Below are 12,535 nucleotides of genomic sequence, written 5' to 3' on the forward strand. Positions count from 1 at the left end.
GAAAGCGGGGGATGTGTCCGTCCCGCTCAGCTTCCACATACGGTTGATTTTCTCCTTGCACGTGGTGGTTCCTCCCTCATTCTGAATTGACGTCTTTCTCCCTGTCCGTGGTCAGTTGTCTGAATGTCCTCTCCATTTCCTGTGCAGTCCTCCATTCATTCTGTATCCCAAGGCAGGAGCCCCGAGGCCTTCAGACGTCTGGGTCCAGGATTGACCCAAGACTGAGGGGGAAGTAGGATGCCAGGGACCTGTTTCCTAGATGGATCAGGTGACCCCAGGACCCACGGGTCAATTGCAAACTCACCACTCAGAGGCAGAACCAGGCTCACAGAGAGGTTCAGTTCGGACTGCCCAGTGGGAAGTAGATTTCAGTGTTTAACATTCACGGGACTTCACGCACAAATTTGAATTTGGGATCTTTCCTGAAAGTTGGTGATGGGGAACCCTGAGTTCTTCCCAAGTGGCCAGAGGCAGCTGAGCCTTTTGAGGGGCTCCCTCTCCAGTTAATCATGCCGCCCCCTGCCATTGTCTTCCACTTGGCCTACTTTGCCAGTTCTCTTACCCGCCTGCACTGTCTGAGCAGGTGAGTTGGAGATCCGGCGGGAAAACTCAGCATCTCAAGTGCTGACCTCCTCAGGGCAGGAAATCCAGGCTGAATGAATGAATGGATAGATGAATGAATAAATGAGTGACCAAGCAGACCCCTATGACAGCCTGCCCTACCGTTCCTAGAATGACAGCCTCTGTGTCAGGAGCAGAGTTGGGTGTGATTCGAGCTCCTTACCCTGCTCCCTGAGCCCACCTGGACTCTTGGGTCTGTGTTGGGTGCTGCCTACCCTAAACCTGGGGAGGAGAAATTCCTGGAAGAATCAGCCATACAAAAAGCAATGGATATGTCTTCCTCCCTTCTTTCCCAAACCCCTTAATTCTGCACTCATTGAAATAACAAGAGTATTAAGGTCCCCTGGGGCTCCCTTTCCTCCGTGGTCCCCAGCTCCCTGCAGTGTTGGATGCCCATTCAGCCATCTCCTTTCAGATCTAGGCTTGGGTTGGGGCTGAGCTCCATCCCAAAGCATTTTCCACGCTCAGACACATAGCATGGAAGTCTATGTGTCACAATCCCCAAGAATCAATGACACAAGAGGAGCTCTTCCTCAGGAAGCCCGGTTTTCTCTCTCCCTGCTGACCCCTCAGGCTTCCTTGCATAGGCCCAGAGGAAGCGAAGGGCCCTGGTCACCTGGGTCTCATTCCTCCCTTTCTTGGGGATTCCCCGTGGAGGCTGGGCCACTGGTAAGACTTCCGAAGCAAATGCACGGGCCCCTCCTTGCCACCTCCAAGCTGTGGGGTGGAGCCTTGTTTATTTTGGGTCTGATGAGTAAATCATGTGGCACAAAATCAAAAGCTCTGCTGAAGTCGACACAGATGACATCTGTCACTTCCCTTAATCCATCAGGCTGGGGTAGAAGGCATTGGATTAATTAGACAGGCTCTTTATAACGTTTGCCAGCAATGACTCAATGCCCTCTTTATTGTTAATGCGCTAGTAAGTGAAAACAAAGAATTTTCACCCTAGTTTTCACGTTGGAAGGGTCAGGTTTTGAGGTCAAATGCCCAGGGACCTCCTTTTCTCTTTAAAAATGCACATGTGTTGTAACCCCTCATATCTACTAAGCCTAAATTTCAAAGGAAATCCAACGTTCTAGTTTCTTTATCAAATGTGCCCCCTGCGATATATCGAGGCATTCACAGACATTGAATAGGTGACACTGCCTGGGCTAAGCTTGCTTTAATTGAAAAAGGTGGCGTCTATTTGGGGTGAGAGGCTCCGGTGGGCAGAGATTAATCCAGTTTAATTAAATGGTGCACTGCTCTCTGTTTATCTGCTTAAACACGGCCACGCCTTGGGAGGAGATGCTGAAAGGTCCTCTGCCAGCTGTGGCCACCTGTCTTCAGCTGTGCTTGTATGACTCTGAGCATCCTCACTCACCTGCCTGGGCGTGAGTACTTCTGACCTCAGGGAATGGCCAGTCTCCCTCAGCCTTGGCTTTGAGACCACCTCTGGCACAGGGCGGACCTCGAACTTGCCAGGACCCCGATAGTGAGCGCACCCTATCCTCCTCACTTGTCCCATCTAGTCCTGGCCCTGGCCTTATTCACTACCATCCAGTTGGTCAGTTTGCTGTCTACTATAAAACGTGGTCCTCTCCTGCATGGCTCACCTGGAGGCCCCTGGGTCTTCTGTCCTATTCAGTTCTACTGAGACCGGCCTTACTCTCATCCAGTCTTCCTGGCAGCTGACTTTATGTGAGAGCTGACCTGCTGTGTACTTCTGCCCCAACTCCTCACTGGGGGGGAAACTGAGGCAGGCTAGAAAGAGCCTTGGGTTTGCAGTTAAGAGACCTGGACTTGAGTATCAGCCCTTCCACACATCGCCTGGGCAATCTGAGCCTCCGTTCACTCATGTTGAGAGCAAGCATAATAATATCTTTCTTAGAGAGTCGTTGTAAAGATTAAGTTAATGCAGAAAACAGTGCGTTTAGATCAGTCCCTGGCACACGGTGGTACTTCATAAATGTTATTTGAAAATCAGCCTCCTGCATGTCCAATTAAGCCGTAGGAAGCAACATAAGACCTCCCTTTCTGCATTAATGAGAAATCACTGGATAAACCAAAACGCTATCAGAGAATGGTTGACACTCAACTGCAGGAGGCCCAGCCCTTTGTAGGTGACCGAGGGTCAGTTGCTGAGGTTAGAGCTGGGCGGCAGAACAGCAAGTGTTCCAGGCAGGACGATCTTTCTGGGTCAAGGAGAAAGTGGGAAAATTTGGTCAGTCGAGTTGGCTTGTGTTTTGGGTGTGAATCTGTAGGAACTCAAATATAAAGAAGGTTCTGCCTGGCAACGTTCTCCTGTGGGCGTCAGGCTGAGCCACCCAGGGTAAGAGGGGCTGAGGGTACTAAGTCATGGGACGGATCATTCTCCCAGGCTCACAGTCTTGGGATTTCCCAGTCTCGAGGTCTCGCTATTCTGAGATCTTGCAGTCCTCAGATATTTAAGCCCTGGGTCTTTCTGGAGGGAGTGATCTCAATTGTCCTCCAAACCTTTCAAAGCCAGAGGTGAACTAACTGAAACTGCAACCAAACTTCCACCCAATTCAACTTCTGGATCTCTCTGATTTCTTTTTTTCTTGCCAGCCAGAGAAAGGGCTCGTGGGATTAGCTTCAGGCTCAGCCACATAATTCAAGATAATCTCCCTATTTTAAGGTCAGCTGATTAGTAACCTTAATTTCGTCTGCAAAGTCATTTTTTGCCCCGTAATATAACGTATTCATGGGAGTAATGCTAGGGAGCCAAGCTCATGGGGCCAAAATTCTGCCGACTACACTTGTTGTTCCAGAACCAGTAATTAAAGAGAAAATAAAATCCTCTTAACGTATGTATATCCTTCCAGTCCTGATTGGTCAAGTGAGGAAAGTAAATAGGTAGAACAATTTTCTTAATCCCTGACCCTAGGGTACTTTCTCCTTCTCCCCTGACCACCCCCTAGGAAGGGTGGGGACAAGGTCCTGGACTGCATATCCCACTCAGCAAAATGGAAAGCTTGCGGCTATCCAGACCTTATCCCCTTAGTGACTGATGATGCCAACAACTGCCAACAGTCATTGTGCATTTACTCCGGGCCTGGCATTGTGCCAAGCACGGTATGGGCATCATTCTATTTTATCTTCCCAACGACCCCGCCAGACTGGCATTATTAGAAGGTGATTTGGTGGTCACCTGTTGTCACTGGAGCAGGTCCCAGTGGCACATCAGCCCCCCTCCCAAGTGGCCTATGAAAGGATTCCTCCTTCCACACGGGGTCGAGCTCTTAGGGAAAGGCAGCTGAGCCCAGTGTTAACCCTCTCTTTGCACTGTGGAGGAGCTCTGGGGCCACTGACCTGTTGGTGACTGTCTGCCCGGCTGACTCCGTGAATCAGCACCCTCCTCCTAATGACCACGTGGGGCAAAGGGCCCAGATCACACGCCTTGACAGTGGTTTCCAAACGTATCTAGGTTTTGATGGGTTTCAACACCTTTCAAACCAAGACCCAGGAGCTTTGGTTGGGAGTGGGGGAGGAGGGGCAGATCCCGCCTGACCCTCGACCTCCTGCAGTAGGCGTGGAGCGAACTCTTGACCTGAGAGATGGTGACAAGTAGAATAAAGAGATGTCCCAAAGGGACCATCTCTTTCTCCCACTTTCCCAAGGCCCCCTGGACCTCCAGCAAGAAGGTCTATTTCTTGTTTTCGGTTATTAATTTGTAACACTGCACATTTTGTTTGAAAAAAGATATGAGACAACTTACAGGGACCCATAGTGGGATATGATAAGATATGGGATAAATTGAGAAACTGAAGTGAAAGGAAAATATGATGAGCTCTCAAACTTCTGGACACTTGGAGAGATATGGGCCTCAGAAGCTCTGAAAACAAAAGGGACCTGGGACCAGATATGTTTGGGAAACTCTGCTTTCTTTACCCCTGCTTTGGAAACCTATAGTCATATCAAAACATTCGGGACTCTGGGCTTCCCTGTGGCAAAGAATCTGATTAACTTGCCCACCACATCACACGCATGCACATGAGCACACACACACACACACGCAGACACACATACACGTGGTGCTCGTTTTTCTGCTGTTTCAATAATGGAACAAGCAGAACATACTGTTTACAAACTTGCTTCTCTGCTCAGTAATATATTATAAACATTTTTCCAAGCCATTAAATATTTTTCTCAAACATCTTCTTTAATAGTTGCATTAGTATTCCATTTCATGGTTATACCATAATTTATGTCCCCAAATCCTATTATAATATGTTTAGCTTGGTTCTCATTTTATACCTATAAATAACCCTGGACGAACAGCTTTAGAGCTAAATCTTTGCAGACATTTGTGATTATGTTCTCAGGATCTAGCCTTTGTAGTGGCATTTCTGGATCAAAAGGTATACGGATTTTGAGGGGTCTGATACATATTGCCACTGTTGAATCTTCACAATAGTTTAAGATTATTCTTTCATATTTTTATTTTGAAATTATTTTATTTTTTAAAGATTGGCCCTGAGCTAATGTCTGTTGCCAATTTTCTTTTTCTTCTTCTTCTTCTTCTTCTCCCCAAAGCTCCCCAGTACATAGTTGTATATTCTAGTTGTGGGATTCTATGTGGGATGCCACCTCAGCATGGCTTGATGAGTGGTGCTAGGTCCTCGCCCAGGATGCCAATCAGTGAAACCCTGGGCCACCGAAGCAGAGCACATGAACTTAACCACTCGGCTACGGAGCCGGCCTCTGAAATAATTTTAAACAAACAAAAAACTTGCAAGAAAAGCACAAGGAACTTTTCCCCTGAATTATTTGAGACAGTCCTTAGCCATGTGCCCCATCACCCACAAATACTTCACTGGGTGTTTCCTACAAAGAAGGTCATTCTCCTACACAACCACAACTCAGTCATGAAATTAACATTGATACATTCCTATTCTTGGATTCCCAGGCTCCTTTCAAGTTTTACCAGTTGTCCCAATAAAATTTTTTAGAGAAAAATGATTCGACTCAGGTGGTGAGCTGCATTGAGCCTTCCTGTCTCTTTCAGTCTCCTTCATTCTGGAACAATTTCTTAATTTTCCCTTGACTTTTAAGATCATAACACTTTTGAAGTTTGCAGGCTAGTGGTCACGTGCTGTGCCCCTCAATTTTGGTCTATCTGATGCTCCCTCATGATCAGATTCAGGTTATTCATACTCGGCAAGCATGTCACAGACACGATTCTGTGTTCTCATTGAATCCCACCAGGTGCCACATGGTTTCAGTGCATCCCATTACTGTCACTGTGATGTTGACAGTGATTTCTTGGTTAAGGTGGTGTATTTAAGGATTCTCTACTGTAAAGTTACTTTTTTTCCCCATTGTAATTGACAAGTGTTTTGTGAAGAGATCTGTAAGGATCCTATTTCTCTTCAAATTATCATCCACTAGGTTTAGCATCCATTAATTTTTTGGATGAATTATTAAAATAGTAGTTGCCCAAAATGGTGATTTCCTAATCCGATCATATAGTCTGCAATTATTAGCTGGGTTTCCACTCCAAGAAGGAGTTTTCTCTTCTCCCTATTTATTTATTCATGGATTCCTATTTTACTCAATGGGTTATGACACATTAGCATCATTCCTTATTTTGATGCTCAAATAGTGCCATATTTAGCCAATGGGAGACCCCTCTACCTGGCAGCTGTGTCCCTTTGTTATATTCCCACTATAGGTTAAGAACTTCTGTACTTTCCATCACAATGAGATGTTCCAGGCTCGCAGCCTTGAAATCAGCCATTTCTCCAAATGGCTTTTGTTCCTTTCAATAGAGAATGGTAATTAGACACCAACATCTGGGTGCTATACTTGCCCATTGCTATTGCAGTGTCACCATATTATGTCGTCTTCGAGGACAGAGCTGGAACTTTTATGTCTATGAGTTCACAAGGATACTTCAATTCCAATCCCACACTGTACGATCTATCACAACTTCTTTCCCATATTGGTAACTCCATTAGCCTATTATCATCAACATATTTGCTTGTTTCATTTCCTGTATGTAATCAATCTCTCAGCCCCGTGCCCAGCTGTCCCTGTGTTCCATGTGGACTCTCTCTCCACCTGGCTCCAGCTGTAATCCCAGGATGGGCGGTGCTGGCACCACCTTGGCTGCTTTTTCCCGTACATATCAACCCTCCTTACCCTACTGGGAATCTGAGCCTAGGCTGGGACAGGCTGCCATGGCCTTCCCTGGCATAGATTTCTGCCTACCTAGGTCCCACCTAATGGCTATTGTACTGAATTTTTCAGGAAGAAAGCAAAGAAGCAAAGAAGGAAAGAAAAGTGGGCTAAGATTACTTTTAATGAGGAGCATCATGTCAAAAAAGGAAAGGGACAATGGTTTTAATTCTATTTTTATGGGCATGTTAAAATTTTTTCTTAAATGAATATGCATTAATTATGAACTAGGAAAAAGTACTTAATTTTGAAATATGATTAAGATGCAAGTTAAAAGGAAAAAAATGTGCAAAGTGATATTACAAGTCTAGTCCTGATACCTGGACTCGGAAAAGAGAGCCCAGAACAAATTCTGACAGCTCATCTATTAAATGATTTAAAGACACTAAACAGAATGTTCAAGAAACAACCAGAAACTCTTGCAATAAAAAGGAACAAAATATAATTAATATATTTTAATTATAACATATTAAAAATTGTGGTTTTACCCTGAGAAGGTACCGGTGATTCAACATCAATCTATTCTTATAATTCATCAAGTTTAGAGACTAAAGAGAAAAGCCACATGATGATTCTAATTAATAACAAAAGGCTTTTGGTAAAGTTAAAAATAGAATTATTTCTAAAGCCTATAGTAAATTGTGACCACAAAAACACCTCCTTAAGTAATAATTAATATCTATCCCTAACCCATAGCCAGCTCAAATGAGGGTATGTATAGTGTTTCATCTCCATAATCAGAAACACATCTAATGTCAACTGTTAGAGCGGCTGCCCAACTTTGTTTCGGCAAGCTTAGAAACTTCGTTAAAAGGTATAAAATAAATGAGATAAATATGGGAAAAAGTTAACTTTATTTGTACGCCATAATGTCTATTGTTAGTGAATTAATTCAGTATGGTGACCACATACAAAATATATCTATACAATTTAATATCTTTACTGTAATTATAAAATATAAAAAATTACTCTCTATAGCAAAAAAAGCCATAATTACTTGGAAATCCACTTTTAAAAGATATTGGTATGTTGCAAGCAAACGAGAACGCCACAGTGAGAAAGCAGAGTAATCAAGCTTACATGGATAAGACTAAATGAGTCATGTCAACACAGCATCATAAACCTACTCCTTTCAACGTTTTTAGTCTAAATTTTTGTGGCTATAGCTCTTTTATAGCATTAATCTTTTACTTGCTCAATTCCCATCTATTTATGTTAGAGAAGATCCCTAATTATATTTTAAAATCAGGTTTATTGTACAATAATCTTCAAGTAGTAAAATTTACCTTTATAGTTGTATAGTTTGATGAGTTTCAAAAAGCATGCAGTTGTGTCACTGCCACCACAATCAAAGCGTAGAACAGGTACGTCCTTGTGCCCTTCTGTAGTCACCCCTTTTCCCCATGCCCAGCTTCTGGCAACTACTGATTTGACTTCAGTCCCTTTAGGCTTGCCATTTCCAGAATATCATATAAATAAAATCATACAGCATGTAACCATTTGAGTGTGGCTTCTTTCACTTAGCATAATACTTTCATCACTTTTGTACATATGATTCCTTTTAACTCCTGCGTAGTATTCCACTGTAGAGATGTGCCACAATGTATCTGTACCCCAGTTGAGGGGCATTTGCATTACTTCCAGTTTTTGACAGTTACAAGTAAAGCCGCTATAAGCCTTTGTGTATAGCTTTTTATGTGAACATATGTTTTCATTTCTCTTGGGTGAGTATTGAGCAGTGGGATTGCCTGGTCATATGATAAATCGATGTTTAACTTTATTAAGAATTGCATTTGGTTTGCTTATTCTTGGCTCCATCTTACTTTCTTTACCTCAATTAGTTCTTCAGGGTGCTTTTACTTATCCTCATTGTCCCTTCACATTGGTCTCCTGACGTTAAATAAAAAAGTCTCTTTCCATAGTTCTCAACCTTGTCGCTCCTTGGAGTCACCTCTGCAACGTAAAACTGTACCAGAGACGCCAGGAATATGAGGTTGGTCAGAGGAGGGAAGGCTCTTCCATCTGTCTTTTAAAAATGCTCCATGTGTCATTCAGCTCATCAAGCAAGGCTGACAACTCCTACCTGAAGTCTATCATTTAAAATTGCAGAAGATGAATAAGAGAAATGCTATCAGGCTAGAACAAAACCAAACTTAGCAAAGACAGAGGGATGAAGTCTACTTTGCACTGTCTTTCACCTTTCCGAAGGGCGAGGAGGTGCATGCTGCGTGTGTGCGACGGGGTTGGAAACAGATGTCTGAGTACATGTTTCATGTTGTAATGACGGCCGCGGGGCTAACCCAAACCAGAAACTCTTGCAGAGGTCGTCTATAAAATGTGGGATGGGGACGGAGGAGGGTAGCGGAAGAGATTTTTCACTCTTCATTTAACATCTTTCTGTGCTGTGTGAAATATTTTTTACCATGTGGATGTATTACTTTTATAATAACAATAATTTAAAATATGAGTTTAATTAAAGGACGAATTGCCATTGTGAAGTGTGTATTAGAAGCTATATAGAGAGGGCCGGGGGCGGCGGTGAGATTTGTAGGAATGAGTTCCCGCCAGGAGTGATGGGAGGGAATGGAATCCAGAATCCAGACAGAGAGGCCAGCTTTCGAGAGGAGGCAAGTCTCCTCTGAGTGTGGGTGTGGGAGCCATGCTTTGTGTGGGACATGGTTGGTGAAGGGTCTGGGTTCTCTGGTGGGGCGCTGTCAACTCTTTTCGCTCACTGAGGAGGAGACATAGATTGATGATTTATGGAGAAGAGGCTGGTTGCGGGTGTGGGGTGATTGTGGTGGAGACAGTGAGTGACCGGTGACAGCCCTGGGCAGTAGGAATAAGGTTGACCAGATGGCTGAATTCTGAAACATCCATATGCCTGGCCTAATTGTCTCAGAAGCTGATGGTGAAGACAGTGAGACGTTGGGCAATGAGTTCTGTAGACTGAAGTCCTTGAAGTCGCAGAGACCAGAGGTAAAAGCAATTATGAGTTTCTTTAAATCAGGGTTCAGGTGTAAGACTGGAAAGGTAGGCCTTATTTGTCCCCTCAACCATCTCCCCTACCTTCTGGTCCTGAGATTACGAGGTGCAGTCACTGAGTGCTGCCGAGCTCCCCAGCGCCCTAGCACCTTACCTCTGCTCTCTGTGTTCATGTCGACATCGTGGCCCTGGTCTCCTGGCAGGTGGATAATAACTTGCAAGACCCCAAGAGTGAATGCCTCCTTAAATTTTGAGTGCCTCACTCACCTCACCCGAGACCCGGCCCTGATCACTATTGTGAGAATTCTAAATGTGAGCCACAACGGAAAGAACAAAACTAGGCTTTTCTTTTTAGTCCTCTAAACAGAACTGTGGTTTCAATTTGGGAGTGAGTGGATCAAGGTTTATTGTACGCGAGGAGGTTTTATTTTTTCGCCCCTAGAGCACTTTTTCCCTCGCTTTACATATGTTTTGGATATCTGCGGTAAGTAGACTACTTGAAAATTCTGAGAAAAACAATGAAAATAGTATAACTCTCTGGATATTTCTAAAGAAAATCAAGCAAGCAATTTTCCTCTTCTATTGTGGTCACGCACTCTCCTCACAGGGGAAACAGAAACTAGATTCCCAAGGGCTTGGACACAGTTTTAAGATAAAAGCCTTACTTTCACAGGGAGTAAGTGATATAAAATTATTGCATGTGTCTTCCACAGCCCAAAGAAATGAAAAACAGTACGTGAATCCTATTTGCTGGATGCATTGTGGCAAGATGAGTGGATCTTTGTGCATCAAAAAATCTAAAACTCCACTAATTTTTCTAAATTTACTTTCACAAATCAGTGACGCTTAAGAGTATCTTATAGATAGAGAGATAGAGATTTAATTTTAGGAATTTCTGATGTTTAATTATTTTACATAGTGTTTTTTGTCCTACTCTGCCTATCAATCCTGTTGGAAAAATTAAGATCTCACCCTTGCTGATGGCTCAAGATGGCTGCATGAGTTACTAAACGAATGCCAGCCCCACAGCTTCTCATGTTGTTGGACAATGTGTGTGCACATTGTATCTCTCTTTAGAAAACATGGACTTAGCTACGTGACTGTTGGTGAGTCTCCTTAAATTCCAGATGTGAAGTGTATCATCTGTGCTGTCATGTACAGTAAATAACACGGTGGACTCTGCGGGTCACAGCTGGTTTCCATGTGCAGCGTTCGCCTCCTCAGAAGCACGACGACAGCAGACGCCTCTTTGATATGGTTCGGGGTGAGCTTCTTCTGTAACCACATAAGCCTTCCATTTGCCTTTTCTGACCTGAAGTGGCAGATTTAGGGCACAAGCAGACTGTCCCGTGGATCTGCCTTTTTCAGGGCCATTCCTGTGCCCCTGGATGTCAGAGGGTCAGGTGCATGTGGTCATGGTCCTGCCCAAAGCAGAAGCTTGACCTTCATGGTTGCGATGTAGCAGCTGTGCTCGTTGCAGTAGGTGAAGCTGCGGCATTAGACACGTCTGATGGTGACGGTGGTGGCGTGTGCGGCGAGATGGCTGACATCAGCTGCATCAGCCCACCTTTCCCACACAATCTCCCAAACGTTTCCAGACCTTGTGCAGCTGTGCCTCCAGGTGCTCCCCAGAGGAGCCCTCCCAGCAATCTTTTGGCCTCTGCTGTCCTCTTCTGCTTCTCCAGCTCCCTCCGTGATGAGGCTCAGAAAGCCACACGAAAACACCTGTTCCCACCTCCAGGGATGTGTTGCTAAGTGCCTCTGTTCCCAGAGTCTCCTCGAGCAAATTCTGCAGGGCACAGCCCACCATCGCCCACCTCCTTGCACCTTGCCACCATCCCCGCCACGAGAGCTCCCAAGGCAGAGGTGGGCTTCAAGCCGCATACCTTCGCAGCCTCCCTGAGGCCACCTGTAACAAACACAGGGGAAAGAAAACTTGCAAGTTCACGCGCCAAGATGTTAGTGGAGATGATCTCGGGGTGATGGTATTATGCTTGCTTATTCTCTCTATCTCTGTCAAAGCTTTTAAATCTTTCTAAAATTTTCAGATTCTCTGTTTTTTTTTTTTAAAGTTATTTTTACAAGGAAGAGAAAAGAACCCAGGCTCCCTGGCCAGCTTGGTAGAGAAATAGCAGGCCTGACATGAGCTTCCTGCACTGGGCCCAGAGAGTCTAGATCCCAGGTCCACTTGTGGACCCCCCTCTCCAAACCTGCAGCCTCCCAACAGCACCATGAAAAAGACTCCTGCAGGAGAGAGCGTGGCTGAGTCAGGCACACCTGTGCCTGCTGGTACAAGGTTGAAGCCACATGCTGAGAAAACTAGGTGGGAAAGACCGCCTTCCTAAAGTTTTCTTTCCAGGAAAACACCCTCAGGTGTTTGGGGACGGGCTTCAGAAATAACAGCAAAGCTGTAGACATTCCTCTGTGTGCCTTGATTGCCAAGAAGTAATATGCAGTTGGTGGACGGTCCAACTTAAAACGCCCAGAGGTGGTGGCCGAGACGGTGCTGAACATTGGGTCTTTCCGGCTGGGGAAGGGCAGCCACTATTCCCCGAGCCCTTTGCCGCTGTTTTATTGTTCCATCAAGTACATAAGTGCTGATTTTGTGAACATGAGACACCAGCACCAGTCTCTGCTAAACCGCTTTTTAAACTTCCCGAGGAGCCTTTAATCTTGGGCCACCAGCGTCATTTGATCCCGCTCAGCCCAGCTTTGTGCTCCTGATCCGTCTTGTTTACAGGGAGTTTAA

This window comes from Equus przewalskii, chromosome 5 (genome assembly GCF_037783145.1).
Source record: "Equus przewalskii isolate Varuska chromosome 5, EquPr2, whole genome shotgun sequence".
Taxonomy (NCBI): Eukaryota; Metazoa; Chordata; class Mammalia; order Perissodactyla; family Equidae; genus Equus; species Equus przewalskii.